The sequence below is a fragment of the Pelodiscus sinensis genome, chromosome 14 (assembly GCF_049634645.1).
Source record: "Pelodiscus sinensis isolate JC-2024 chromosome 14, ASM4963464v1, whole genome shotgun sequence".
Classification (NCBI taxonomy): Eukaryota; Metazoa; Chordata; order Testudines; family Trionychidae; genus Pelodiscus; species Pelodiscus sinensis.
The window spans coordinates 43,358,784-43,373,790 of NC_134724.1; the positions used below are offsets into that span (position 1 = coordinate 43,358,784).

The following is a 15,007-nucleotide window of genomic DNA, read 5'->3' on the forward strand; positions in this document are numbered from 1 at the left end:
TCTGCCCATTTCTGCCTTGGAGGGTTGTGACCTTTAAAATTTTAAAACAGATGACACCTCACATTCAAATACCTAAAAGTTAGTTACAAGGAGGTAGAAAGAAAAAGTGTTCTCTAACCTCTGAGGGTAGTACAAAGAAGAAAGAAGTGGACTTAAATTGCAGCAAGGACAGTCAAGGCTGGACATTAGGAAAAACTTCCTGTCAGACTAGTTAACCACTTGAATGAATTGCCTAAGGAGGCTATGGAATCCCTATTCCTGGAGACTTTTAATAGCAGGTTAGATAAACACCTGTCAGAAATTGTCTCAAAATATTTAGCTCTACCATGAGTGCTGGAGACTGGATTAGATGATCTCTTGAGGTTCTTTCTATGATTCACTGAAGGATTCTCCTCTATACACTCTTCTGTTTACTTCAGTAGGTCTAGCAGATTCAGAGTCATCTCTAGATTATGTGTAGCCTTTGCTGAAAGAATGAAAAGCAAGGCCATTTGTTCTTGGTGATTATCTAAATGTATCTTGGATTGCATTAAATTGTGCTACCAATTAGCTATATTAGAACCTCCTGATCTAATTTTAAGGCTGCTCCACAAAAGCTCTGGACTCTGTGGTTCCTTTCAGAAAAATGCCCATCTCTGAAATTTACAAAGCAGTTTCTGTTCATGTTTTCACAGACCACTGTTCTCTGAGAGGCAGCTAGAGTAGCTGACAATTTTGGCAAGCTGCATTGCAATCTATATTTAGATAACCCACCTCCTCTCATTAGGTAACAGCCTGAGTCATCACGAGTGGAATACATATTGACAGTCACTTGAATGAGTAGTTACTTCCCTTACAATAAGGGTGGCTCTTTGAGGTGCGTTGTCCATGTGTATGCCATGATCCACCCTCCTCCCCACTACTATGGTGTCCTTTAAGAGCTGGCCTGTGTACTGTCAAAAGAAGAGAGCTGATGAGTTCTGCTCCTCCCTTTTACACCCTTGGAAGATGGGTAATTGGGCAGTGCTTCTGGACAGCACCTCTCACTCCCCCGCGTCCCCAAGAATGTTAGATCAAGATCCCTTCGGTCAGTTTTTGGAACCATCATTTGGGAGCCCTACTAGCAGTTCTTGTGTTTGGGGGGGGGGCAGGGAATTGAATGAGGGGTTTGGAGAAAAGGGAGACTCTTGTGTTCATGCCAACTGCTTGCAGCATGCGCTTTAGAAAAAAGCGAGTGTTGCTCAGGTTCCAGCAGGGAGTTTTAACGTATTAAGAAAACGTAAGTGGGGATAAAGTGGACACACAATTCTGGTTCTTCCACGTGCTACTTTCAAACCTTCTCTAAACTTCATTGCTGTGTTCTGCAAACAGGGAGGTCCTGCAAACCTTTCCCCCGCGGAAACCAGGCGTGTGTGTTTCCTAGCTGTGCACTAATGAGGTGAAATATCGCAGGGCCCTGTGGATCGCCTGAATCCCTTCTACAGAACCTCTGCTTTTGCCATTGATTGCACATCAGCGGCAGGGGAGTTGCTATTTCAGCTGAGGAACGAGTGCTGCTGACCAGTCTTGTTAAGGATCACCAGACCGCCCTTTCCCTCCATAATGAGTCTTTAACCTCCACGCAGAACAAGTCCTGCGGGGTTGCTCCTGCCTCGCTCCCCTTGGCGGGCTGAGTAGGAAGGTGCGTGCCCAAGGTGAGCAGCGGGACTCGGCTCTGTTCTTCACCGCAGGGCCAAAGGCGGAGCAAAGCGAGCTCCCCCCGGCCACTAGAGCACCGGCTTGGAGGGGTTCCCTCCGCGGGCAGCGGCGTCTCCCTGCCATTACCCGGGCGCTGTGAACGCGAATGCGGGGGGATCCCCAAAGCGCCCCAGGAGGCGGGGAGCTGCTCACACGGCCCAGAGCGGGTCCCGCCCGAGCCAGGGGCAGGGGAGAAGCGAGGCTGCGCCCGGCCCAGTGCATGAGAGCCAGGAGGTGACCGCCCAGCTCCAGCCCCGGCTGGGATCCCGCTGCTGGCGGCGGGTGCCTGGGGCCCGGGACTTTCCAAGGGCAGGGCCGGGCCCCGAGGGCGGGCGCAGGGCTCCTCTCCGGGGCACCCGCTAGCTCGGCTCCGCTCTCCAAGCGCCCGGAGCAGCAGCCGCTGCCGCCCCCAGCCGGGCTCGGAGTCCGCCGCCGGCCGGCCCCGCGTGTGCCACTCAAGCAGCCCGGCACGTCCCCCTGGCCGGGGCGGCGCGCTCCGCCCCCTCGCGGCTCCGGCTTCTGCAGGGCGCGGAGGGGCGGGCGGTGCAGCCGGTGACTTCACGGGGAGGAGGCGGCCGCGGCAGGCGGCGGGTTTCTGCCTTTCTCCTTTTGCAGGGCGAGCAGGGAGGCGCAGCTGCTCCCCGGTGACTGAAGGCGGCAGCTGGGGGAGCGGGCTCCAGGGATCCGGTTCCTCCCCAGCCCCGCCGCCGGTGCAGGAGAATGGAGCTCGGGTGATCGGCGGGCAGGAGGCGCAGCCAGAGCAGGTAAGAGGCTGCTACCTCCTCCCCCCGCCCGGCGGGTGCTGGGCATGGCAGGGGCGGGTCGGGGAGTGCGGGCGAGTGTCACTGCAGCAGAGGGATGGGACAGGTGCTTGCTCCGAAATCACCCCCGGCGTGCAGCAGCCCGGCCCGGAGCTGTCAGAGCCGGCCACGCCAGGGAAGTTCCAGTTGGAAGCAGCCATCGGGCCAAGCCGCCTCCCTCCTAACCTTGTGTAAATCCTTGCCCGTGGAAACGCAGGCAGTACCCCCCCTCCCCCCCGTTCAACAGTGAGCTCCTGGAAGGGATTCTGCATTGCAGAAGCTCCCACCGAATTCATTGCTGTCCTCGCTGCTTTATTTGATGGGAGCCTGGTTCTTGGCCGTGTGGTCCCTTTGTGGGCAGGAAGCCGGCTGGGGCAGGTGATGACCCCTGCTGCTGCTGGACCTTCACAGGCCATTTGTGAGAGAGAAATGAGGGGGTAAATGGGGGTGGGGGGTGGGTTCCCCCCCTCCCCCCCAAAAAAAAGACTGACAGAAGGGAAATGGTCAAGATCCATGTGCATAAACATCCACCAGAGTTCACAGGGTGCCTTGCAATGCAGTGAGATATCATGTGCCTATAAAACATAATGCAGTAAGATACAAACTACCTTACATCATTTACATTTCAACATCTCCCCTATCCGTCCCTTAATGCTTCAGGCATATCTCAGCTGTAAGCCTTGGGGAGACCCATCATCTTTCCTGTGCCACACAGCATAACATAGCATGGTAATGGAAATAAAAACAAAATGTTGACTGTGTTTCTGTGGTTTTATCAAAACATTATCCCCAGCACTGTCAATGCTGTGCACCCCCTACTCTTCTCCATCGTCTCTGTAAATGGGGGGGGGGGGTGTAGGGAAATCTGTTATCCTTTGGATACCCCTTTAAATGTAGCAACGTCAGTGATGTCATAATTTAACAAACTCCTGTGTCCCCCACACCCTAACAGTGCAGCAATTTCCAGACACAAACTATGGAAATAGGAACAAAATCAAACCTTTCTAACTTTTACTTTGACCTTTAGCAGCTGAGGCACATATTTGAAACTGATGATCAGGGCACATATTTTGCATAAATTGATTGGAAATACTTTGGATGTAATGGGCTTGACTCTAACACTAAACTCAATCCACAGTGAACACACCCTGGCCCAAAAGAAACTAAAATGCATCATGTGGGCAGTTTTTTTTTTTTAAATCAACCTAACACAAAACCAGCTCAAGTAGTTGACACTGAATCTGGAAAAGACTGGTGTGGTATAAATCTAACATTAGTGAATTGCTTTGAGATGGGCTCTAGAAGTGCAAACTATTGTTTTATTATTTCTGATCAGCTATTAAAATAGATCATAGTGGGAAAACTGTTCTGTTTTCATTCCTGAGGTTTATTTCATGAACCTAAATGTTCGGGGCCCCATTTTCTACTCTTGGTATGAGCAGATTAGATTTTTTTAAATAAGGGCTCCATTAGGTGCTCAGAATAGCACACTGGCAATAAAACACAGTACCGCTTACATATTTGAGTGCAAAATATGGCTCACAGAAATTATTCCATGGTCCAGCATTACAGGTCTCCTTGTGAGACATATTTTATAATAGACACATCTCAGTTTAAGTCCCTAATGTGGGGCAAAAGACAGAACCCAAAATGGATACAATAAAAGTGGTAGTGCAGAGAATTTAACGAGATATATTGAAATAATATTTTCCTGAGCTTTACTTTTTCATGGGTCTGCATTTTGATGTAAATAGTTTACAAGAATCCAGATAATCTGTGCAGTAGTTATCATTTTGTAAACAAATTTGACACTTGAAAATACCATATGAGCATAAATGTTAAATGATCTGCTCTAATAGGTTAACAAACCATGACCTAAATAGCAAAATCAACTTGTTCTTCACTTAGTCATAGTAAGTTTCTATATTTGGAAAAGATAGTTTGAGAGAGCTGAGATCAAGATGCATATCTTTATTCCAGCAGTTCACATCTGCAATGATTGGTAGATAGCTTTTAGCCACTTCCATTTGGTTGTATGTGTGAAATGAGTTGGGGGGAGGTGTCACACTTTCATTCCAACTAGATCCACGTCCCTGACACCAAAAACACCCTCCTTACAGGCAATGTTGGCAATCTTAGTGGAGAGGCTAAGGATTGAATGAGCTTTGACTCAATGGACCTACAGGTCAGTTTGAGGAAAGCTGGTACAGCTAATGGCCATGCTATGCTTGTTCAGTGGCTTCAGATTTCTGTGTGGAGAGCTGTGTGAATGATACTATGTGCCCACTTAATCAATAAACTTAATACCTGCTGGTAGGAAGGAAGCAAGCTTTACAGATGCATCTGCTGTGCTAAGTTGCCATGCTAGTCCTCAGTATTACTATAAATCAGAACCCTTAAAATAGGAGACATCATCAAGCACTGCTCCACAACACACAATTTTAGAGAACCCAATGTTGTCTGTACATAAGGCAAGATTTAAAGTGTAAGTGGTATTTTTAAAATCATAGTTAACATTTTTGTCAATTTTGTTATTAAGACTGTCATGGATTTGATATAATTTAATATGTTCCTTGCTAAACCGCTTGTCTCGATCCTTGCTAGTGTGCAGTGTATCATTACATCATTTGCTATCGGGATAGAGATCTTTGGTGTAATACCCATGTAGATGAAAAGGTGTGTGTGTGGTTTTTTTTTTGAATGTAGACAAATGTTTGTCACTCTATTTTTGTTTGTCTTGATTGTATTGCCCTCTTAGGAGCTTGGCTACTTATGTCTATTGCTTCTTTCTATTTTGGTAAAAATATGTTTTCTCTCTTAATTTCATCAGCTAGAAATAACATTGTGATGGTGATGTTGTAGTCCTATGTCTTAAATGATCTTCTGGTGCACTTAGAAATAATTACTTTTGTAATGCCAACAGGAGACAACAAAACTTTTATTTATGGTGAGCCTGTAGTTTATGTATTCATGGAGACAAACATGGAGTTGAGGGTGGGAAAGGAAGATTAAAAGGAAAACTTGTGGAACACTTACTATCAGGTCACCTAGGCTGTGTCTACATTGGCGTGATCTTGTGCAAAAGCAATCGCTTTTGCACAAAAACTTGCTGCCTGTCTACACTGGCTGCGAATTCTTGCGCACGTACACTGCCATTCTAATGTATGAAATCAGTGCTTCTTGCGCAAGAACTCTGATGCTCCCGCTCAGGAATAAGCCCTCTTGCGCAACTGCTCTTGTGCCAGAGGCCAGTGTAGACAGGCAACGTGATTTCTTGTGCAAGAAAGCCCTATGGTTAAAATGGCCATCAGAGCTTTCTTGTGTAAGAGAGCATCTACAATGGCATGGATGCTCTTGCGCAAAAGCACATCTCTTGTGCAAATGCACATGCCAGTATAGATGCTCTCTTCGGGAAGAGCTTTTGCACAAGAACTCTTTTGCAAAAGAGTTCTTGCGCAAGATCATGCCAGTGTAGACATAGCCCTAGACTTCAGATTTTACTGTGATAGACAGTCTCCCCCCCCCCCTTTTTTTTTTTTAAATGTGAATTTTAGGAAGTGTTCTTGAGTGCTATCATGGGGCCAATTCACCACCATGGCATCTCCAGCTGGTAGCCCTGGGAATTAGCTCACCGACTCACTGGATGCCTTCCTCTAGCTGGTGTCTCCCCGTGTTCTCACTTCCCTCTCTAGTCCAGACCTGTGTCGTTCTTGGACCACGCCATCCTCTTCAGGGCACTGCCCTCCAGCAGTGCCCACTCCAGTATCTGAGCCCCCTTCCAGGGGTAAGTGTTTATTGAGCTTTGCACACCATGGTCCTCCCCTCCCCAGGGGCACCCAATTCCCCTGTATCCACCTTGCCTCAGTGATCCACTGCCAGTCTTCATCTAGCCCCTGCCTCAGGGACAAACTGCAGTCTTGTAATGGCCACTCATCATGGGAAAAGGGGTGTTGACCTGCTGCCCTTGCCTACCATGGTTGTCTCTCTGCAGCCCTAGTAGCCTCAGGTCTTGCTTAAGACCCTGCAGACTGGGAGCTTGCTTGGCCAGAGCTTCCCCTGCTCTGCTCGCCTGGCAGCCAGGTCCCTTCTGCTCTCTATCCAGAGCAGCAGTAAGTTCTCCTCTCTTTCCAGGAGCCCTTCTTTATATAACCCCTAGCTAGGCCCTCATTAGCCACAACTGCCTCGGCTGGGGCTTCACTCTCAGCCCTCACTCAGGGCTGGGTTTTTGTCCTTAAAGGCCAGTGCAAGGCAAGTGCCCTGTCACAGATGCATAAATATATATTAAATGGAAATTACATTTTATGCTTTTAGTTAAGGAAATAACAAGCTATTAAAATATCAAATCCTGCTGTCAGAAAAGTGAGGCCTGCATAGATGGGGGTGGGGAAGGAAGAGTTATTTTTTAGCTGGTATCGTCTTTGTGTTTGAATGCAGTTTAATTTCAGCGTGCACAAGTTTAGCACATAAATATGCGCAAAGAAACGGTTCCTTTGTGTAGAGCTAAATGATACAGACATTCTGAATGAGAGAAACAGTGTCACTCTCTTGACCCCAATGAGGCTATGTTGACTTACCTCACCCAAGCATCTGGTCCTCTATTTTCAGTAGGGGTGAAATTCAACCAGTTTACATGAGTATTAAGTATTATTTGGAGTCTTGACATAGGGGTGAATTGTACTCTACAGATAAGTGGGCTAAGAAAACAAACTGTAATGAAGTATTGCTTACAGTAATGTTCTACAACAGCAAGTAAAATAGCAAAATGGTTTTTACTTCTTGGCTAGTCATATTTGGGCTTTTCTGGTCGAATGATTAAGCCTATGCTTTGTAAATAGAAAACATCTGTGAACGAAATAATTGTGATTATTGCAGTCCCTCACGTTTACTTTCTGTATTCCAGACTTCACCAGATGTTAACCAAAAAAGGTCAAAATGAGAAACTTGTTAAATATGCAGGGAGTGCATATGTAAAAGTTTTTGCTAACTTTGTTTTCCATTGTTTTCATAGCAAAATTGTATCTGATAAGCATTCCTGATGGATTTTAAAATACTTGAAGGAACAAAATGAATTGTGATGTGTTTCAAACCTTTTTGGAGTTTTTTACCTTTTGGCTCTCTTTTTAATGCATTGATTTGAAGCTAGTACCATGTGCATTAGGTACCTGTCATACCAGTGGCCCTCAATAGCAGTCTTTTACTGCAGTACTATCAGGTCATTTATATTACCAGGCAATTCATGGTTTGTTTGGTTTGTTTGGTTTGTTGGATGAGCCATTGATGAGCTTTTATGTTTGAAATAAACAGTTTATATGTTTAGCTATTTTTAATGTTATTCTTTTTGTTCTGTAATGTTATTTAGCATTATTTTTATTACCTTGTTACCTTGCTCCAAATATTTTAAACTCAGGCCTCTGAGTCTGAAAAAGGTGAGTGGGTAATGTACTTGTTTATCATTTTGACTTATTGCTTTTATATCAAGATCTTTGTTATCCATCAACATTTTTCATCAAATTTTTATGTGAACAAAATAATTCACAAATATGACAATGAAAGCCTTTTAATTAAAGTAATTTGAAAATCTATTTTTCAATACAGCTTTCAGAATATGTTCTGAGTTTTGGTTTCCTTCATGGGGGAATATTGTGTGTCTTCACAGTTTTCCCTGACACAGTATTCAGTGCAAATCTATACATGAATAGTCATTGCCAAGAAATGTGCAGATTCCAAGGCCAGAAGGGGCCATTGTAATAATCGAGTCTGACTGCCTATGTAACACAAATCACAGAACTTCCCCCAAAATAATTCTTGGAGCATATTCTTTAGAAAAGCATTCTATCTTGATTTAAAAAATTGTCAGTGATAGAAAATCCACCACAATTCTTGGTAAGCTGTTCCAATCTCACTGTTAGACTGGAAATAAGGTGTAAAATTCTGAATTTGTCTAGCTTCCGAGTCCAGCTGTTGGATCATGTTATGGTTTTCTCTGCTAGACTGAAGAGTACTTATTCTATTTGTTCCCCATGTAGATACTTACAGACTATGACTTTGTCTGCCAGCAATGGGCATCCTATGGACTGGATGCAGCTGGTGGCTTGCCTTGATCTGGCCCATGAGGTTCCCACTGCCAGTAGCAGAGATTTGGCACTGGTGTGCCAGACACATAGCGGGGGAGGAGGGAGTGGGGCACTGAACCTCAGCACCTCCCCATGTGGCAGCTGTGGAGTATGGGGCGAGCCCAAGCCACAGCTGGATCAAGGCAAGCTGTAGGTAACATCTGGCCTATGGGTTCTGGTTGGTAGGGGAAGATGTGATTCTGCATCAAGAAGGGCAGCGTGGGAGAGCTCTGTCCACTGTGCTGGCTTGCAGGCTCCACCCCCATTGCTCCTATTGGCTGGGAATCCCAGTCAATGGGAGTGGCAGAAGGTGAAGCCTGCCAGTACAGGGTGACATGGAACAACTTGGGCCCCAAGAGCTGTGCCAGGTAAGGGCCTCAATCTACCCCACCAAGACCCTGCATCCCCCACCCGCTCCTGCAACTTACCTCCTTCCAGACCCCCACCCCCACCCCAAGCCTGCTCCTGCATCCTTCCTCCCACCCAGATCCTGCTCTCCCACCCCAATCCCAATCCCCAGCCGCTCCCTCCCACACAATGAACCCTTCATTTTTGGCCCCGCCCCTGAGCCTAGTGGGGCCCCACAATATCTACGGGTATGTCTACACTAGCCACCCTAGTTCGAACTAGGGTGGCTAATGTAGTCATTCAAACTTGCAAATGAAGCCCGGGATTAAAATATCCCGGGCTTTATTTGCATGTTCCCAGGGGCTGCCATTTTTAAATGCCCGGTAGTTTGGACTTCCTGCCCATGGCTACACGCAGCACAGGCTGGGTAGTTCGAACTAAACCTATCCTGTATCGCGTGAAGCCGCGGGCAGAGAGTCCGAACTACCAGGCATTTAAAAATTGTGGCTCCCGGGAACATGCAAAGAAAGCCCTGGATATTTTAATCCCGGGCTTCATTTGCAAATTTGAATGACTACATTAGCCACCCTAGTTCGAACTAGGGTGGCTAGTGTAGACATACCCTACTAGCCCAGGCTCCCCACAAGAGTTAATCTGGTGGGAAGCCCTCAGCCTTGGCACCTGTCCTACCACAGGGCAAGGGTAACTCTGGTGCCCTGAGTTACCTGAGTAAGGTCTCTCTCTCTTTCTGTCTTTCTGATTATCAATTGGGGGCCACGTTTGTGAGTTTTTGGGTTTTTTTGCTTCTCACTTGCATGTGACCCCTGACTGATTTTCCTGTGAGTCAGTGGCCCCCAACTCCAAAAAAGGGTTCCCCACCTCTGCTTTAAGCTAAATAGTTCAAGCTCTTCTTGAATTTTTCACTAACCCTTTAATTGTTCCTGTGGTTCATCTTAGAGACCTCTCTAATTTATGAACATTGGTTCTGAACTGTGGATACCAGAACTAGATGTAGTATCCTATTGAGCCTAAGAGCACTGTTACTAACTGCAGTGGGATAAGGAATGGGTCACTTGACTCCTGCTTACTTGGAAATTAGATTTGTTTTTTAACCCATCAGATTTTCTGTTGCACATCAAGTATCTAAGCTTCATTACTGTTCATGATGAGATCATTTTAAATGTTAGCTTTGGTCTTTAATCTTGATATAGTGTAATAAATTGAGGCACAGTAATTTAAATAGAATCATTATTGACAAAATTATGCATTTTATCAGTTTAACTTGATTTTTTGGAATTTATATTTCTATGGACAATTTATTTGGCCCCAGACCTATTAGATTCAGTAATATAATTTGTAAAATTGTCTGTATACTGTAAATGCATTTTTTTTAGTTTTTATTGCTTTACATATAGTGATGTTACTTCCTCTTTCTTAGTTTTAAATCAATTAAATTTGTATTTCAGTTTAAATAGGTTTCCTAAAATCCTTAATTATTGATGTTCTACTTTACTCACAAAGAAACTGGCAAGCAGCATGGTTGGAAGTGTTCGTAATATAACACTGATCACATTAGTTAGAAAATGCAAGAACTTGCATGATGAAAGTATCTGTAAATACTGCCAGATCTGGACTGCTCATTTTTTATGTTCAGAATGGGCAAATCTACTAATAATTTTGAATTTATCCATGTGGAATCAGAATAATTCACTTTTTTAAAAAATTTCATCAATAGAATATTTAGAGTTGTGCTATCTTTGATTCATGGGCATAATTTTGATACTTTAAATATGATGCTTAGGCAAAATAGTTATCTGGAGGATGGACTACAACTACTACTTTTCAGTTGAAATTAAGGTAGTCATTGTTTGCATTCATCTTTATATTTTGTAGCTTCTCAGCATTTGATGTGCTCCTTCTTTCCTGTTTGTGATGTAGTTTGATTTTTAGTAAGGTTTTTGACAAAGTCCCACGTGACATTTTTATATACAAAGTGGGGAAATGTGGCGTAGATGGAATTACCATATGATGGGTACATATTTTAAAGATCACACTCTAACAATAGTTATCAAGGGTTCACTAACAAATTGGCAGGAGTTCTGTACTGAGTTCCTGCAGGAGTTAGTCTTTGGTCTACTGTTACTCAAGATTTTCATTAATTACTTGAATAATTGTAGTGGGGAGTGTGCTTATAAAATCTGCAGATGATTCCAAGATGGGAAGCGCTGCAAGCAGTTTGAAGGACAGGATTGGAATTCAGAACAGCCTTTTCACATTAGAGAATTCACCTAAAATCAACAAGATTAAATTCAATAAAAGCAAGTACAAAATACTTTAATTAAGAAGAAAAATCCAACGAACAATTACAAAATGAGGAATAATTATTCAGGCGCTAATACTGCTGAAATAAATCCGGGGGTTGTCGTGGCTCAGAAATTGAATATGATGCAGTTGAAAAAAGCTAATATCATTCTGGGGTGCAGTAACAGGAATACATAATTAACTCATAGGCGGTAATTATCATGCTGAGTAGAGCAGGATGAGGCCTCCACTGGAGTACTGTGTCGGGTTCTGGATGCCGCACTTTAGGAAGGATGTTTATAAACTGGCGAGAGTCCAGTTTCGAAGAGACACCAAAATGAGAAAATGTTTAGAAAACTTCACCTATGAGAAAAGGTTAATAAAAAGAAAAAGTAGGCAGGTTTAGCTGGTAACGACCCTTAATATATTTGAAGATTTGTTACCAAGAGCAGGGTGATCAATTTTACTCTGTGTTCATTGACATTAGAATAAGAGGTCATCAGCGAAATCTGCAGTAGGGGAAATTTAGGTTAGATATTAGGCAAAAGTTTTCAAACTATAAGGATAATTAAGCATCAAGTAAGTTAATAAGAATCCCCATAACTGGAGATTGGACAAACAGCTGTCAGAATGGGCAGGGTTTACTTGGACCTGCCTCAGCACAAGGGGGCTGGGCTTGCTGACTCCTTCCAGCCCTAGTTTTGGTGGTTCTCTCTAGGGATGTAGCACATCCAGGAAAGTAGCCTTTTACTGAGTAATCTTATACATTGGCTAATCAAAAAAGGGCCAGAATCTTTGTAGTATGTGAGCATGCAGCAAAGGAATGTTGGTGCTGTCTTGTATGGATTTGTATTTCCAGTTAGTTGTTAGTACTGGTGTGTGGAATTAATATAAGGGAGGCTAGGAGAACTTGTTTATTCCAGGCACATATTTAAACGAGAACTGTTTTTATTAATAAAAATAATGGATTATGCTTTTAGTGGCCTCTGGTCTGTTTTTCAGAGATGTTCAACGCAAACTTACCATCATGTTGTCAGAGAGGAATAATTCAGAGCCTAGCCGCCCTGCAGCACTGATTTAGGAGCTATATCACTAACTTGCAGCTTATGCAAAGTGATCCAGCCTTGCATGTTATTAGAAACTCCAGGGTCCTGGAAACAGGTCACTGCATGAGAATCTCAGCTATCATTTAGAAAAGTTTCTAGCTCCCATGGTTGCAGAGAGCGCCTGAAAAACCAGAAGGCAAATAAAAAGATCCAGCATTTATTAATTTTTAAAATCACGTGATTAAGCCAGCCTTGTGACCTTGAGTCCTGACATATGCTTTTTGAACACTTAGGATTATCAACAGTAGTGGCTTGTGCTAAAGTTACTACCATCCAGAATAGCATCCTAAATTAAGCAGATTCCTTCCTGTTTAGCTTCCTCTTTCATCCTCTGCAGCATAGTTACTATACTCCTGTTAATCTGTGAAAACGGAGCATCACCCCTTATCAAGCACTTGCCCTTCTGCACCTCTGGAGAAAGTGAATGTATGATCTTTCTCTCTTTCTGATTTCAACTTTAAACCGTCTCCTAACTGAATATCCGTGCACAGAGTCTGCTTCTTCTTTTATTCTTTACACCTTCATTTGCCTCCACAGCAAAAAGAAAAGGGAGTTCCTTAAAGAGAGGGAGGGTAATGTTATGGTTTTCTTTTTTCCTTAAAGTCTGGTATATTAATGACTATTTCTTTCTTGAGTTGGGACGCCAGCATGGCAAAATAAACATCAGAGGCTGGTCATTGTAGATGATTTTTTTAATGCCCTGTACTACAAGTGCACTTGAGCTGGTAGATCTTTTGTGGCTGTGCGTTTCTTCACAAGAGAAAGTTATGTAGTAGCAAGATTTGTTTATATAAATATAATCGAGGTTTTAATATAATGTATGGAAGTCACATGAACCTGTTTATAGTCAAAATTCTCCTGCATGATAGTGCATAATAAAGTTTCTCATTTCTGTTCACCACTAAATGGTTAGGGTCAGAGCCTCAAGCATGCTTGGAAATAATTGCTTGCATTTTATAGTGTCTTCCTCCTCCAGAAGGCTCTTATAGTGCTTCACCGATATTGTTCTCTCATTTGAATAGAACATACAATCATGTTCACATCCCCCTGCTCACGGATTGGAAGGTGAGGCTGTTTAGCAATGGCAACACAGCATAACATTTTAGGACAGGAAGCGCAGAGTAATGTATCCAATAGAAATTACAGAGGAATTTTAGTAGACAGAATGCATCAGTCCAAGGGAAATTTAACCAGGACAGCTGGATTAATAAGATTCCTATTCGTGATGAGACTGTGAAGAAAACAAGAAGTCCAAACATTTTTTTCTTTAACTTTGGTGGTATGCTAGGAAAATGAATGTTAGCAGAGTTAACTCTGCCAGGTGTAGTAGAGCACGTGATTAACTGAACATCTTTTTAGTGGCGTCAAGGGATGCTGATACATGATCCATCTTTTGAGATTTTCAACTAGCAAATCCAGTTGGAGGCTGTATAATATGCCTTGGATAAAGTTGGGTTAAGGGTAGAAGATTATGGCCTCTGAATTCAGAGAAATAGCATTCAGCAGTTTCATTTCATGGCACAAGTAGGCTGTGGGGGTAACTAAATATTAACAGGTAATGAAAGAGACTGGTGAAAACCAGAGCTGGGGGGAGTGGGGCGCGGTTTTACACATCTTTATGACTACATTTTTTGAATCTGTTCTGTGCAGCTTTAGTAGGAACATCTCCAAGTAGCATAGAAATCTTAGTTATGGAAATTAAATGTTTGTTCCTAATTATAACTCATATTTTTTCTGTATTTTGCTTAATTTAAAGTGATCTTATTCTTTTGCTCATTATTTAAGATGTCTGATTCCTTTCTTTATTCCTGTAAATATTTCCCCAAGTGCTTTTCTAGACATATACATAAATATATGAACCTTTGTTCCTCCCTTCTTGGGAAGGTTGTCTGAAATCTCCAAAGCAGTTATTAGGGGAGTGGAGTGTGTGGGAGCAGATTAATTTTCAAATACCTAGATGGGAAAGAGATTTTCTTTCAGTAGAAAAAGGTATAACAAACACCAGTGATTGGAAGCTGAAGCTAGTTGGATTTGGACTAGAGATGGTGCAAACTTTTAACACTGAAAGTAATCAACCATTGGAACAATTTATAAGGGTTGTGATGAATTCACCATCACTTGCAGTCTTTAAGTCATGCCATGGTACCTTGCAAAAAGAGAGTATGTACCTTACTTAGAAGCTATAGAGGATGTGCAGAAATTATTTGATGTGGTCAGTGGAGATGCACAGAATGGTTCTTTCCGGCCTTTATAATCTATCACTAGAAAACTCTCATTTGGTCTTCTCCAGAACAATCCATCTAAAGCTCTTGGAATGAAGTCAGAGAAATAATCCTGGTTATGGAATTCAAGGTGATGGGAATTTTGTTCATAGTAAATCCACAAAAACCTCCATCAAATTTCCTTATTGTAATCAGCTAAGCATGGATGTCAAACAAGTGGCATATACAAGAACAGAACACATTATTGTATGATAGGAGGTGACTGACTGAAATCCGGACCAGCAGGTGCTCCTATCATACAAAAAATGGATTGGACAGTAATCACATAATGAGAGAGCCTCTGTCCAGAACAATGTGGAATCTAAATGAACAAGACAGTGGGAGGGGAAACAGAGGCACTG

At 43.2% G+C, this 15,007-nt stretch overlaps 1 protein-coding gene across 7 annotated transcripts in view; it reads left to right on the top strand.

The window, feature by feature from the left end:
• The first annotated feature begins 1,531 nt into the window (after positions 1-1,531).
• Positions 1,532-15,007, top strand: part of OTUD7A (OTU deubiquitinase 7A) — a 229,788-nt gene continuing 216,312 nt past the window's right edge. For 5 of the 7 annotated variants that reach the window (XM_075897704.1, XM_075897703.1, XM_075897705.1 and 2 more), the window contains exons 1-2: positions 1,535-1,673; positions 2,332-2,480. The gene's annotated coding sequence lies outside the window, so the exon portion shown is untranslated. The other 2 variants (XM_075897702.1, XM_075897701.1) reach the window with 2 other exon arrangements.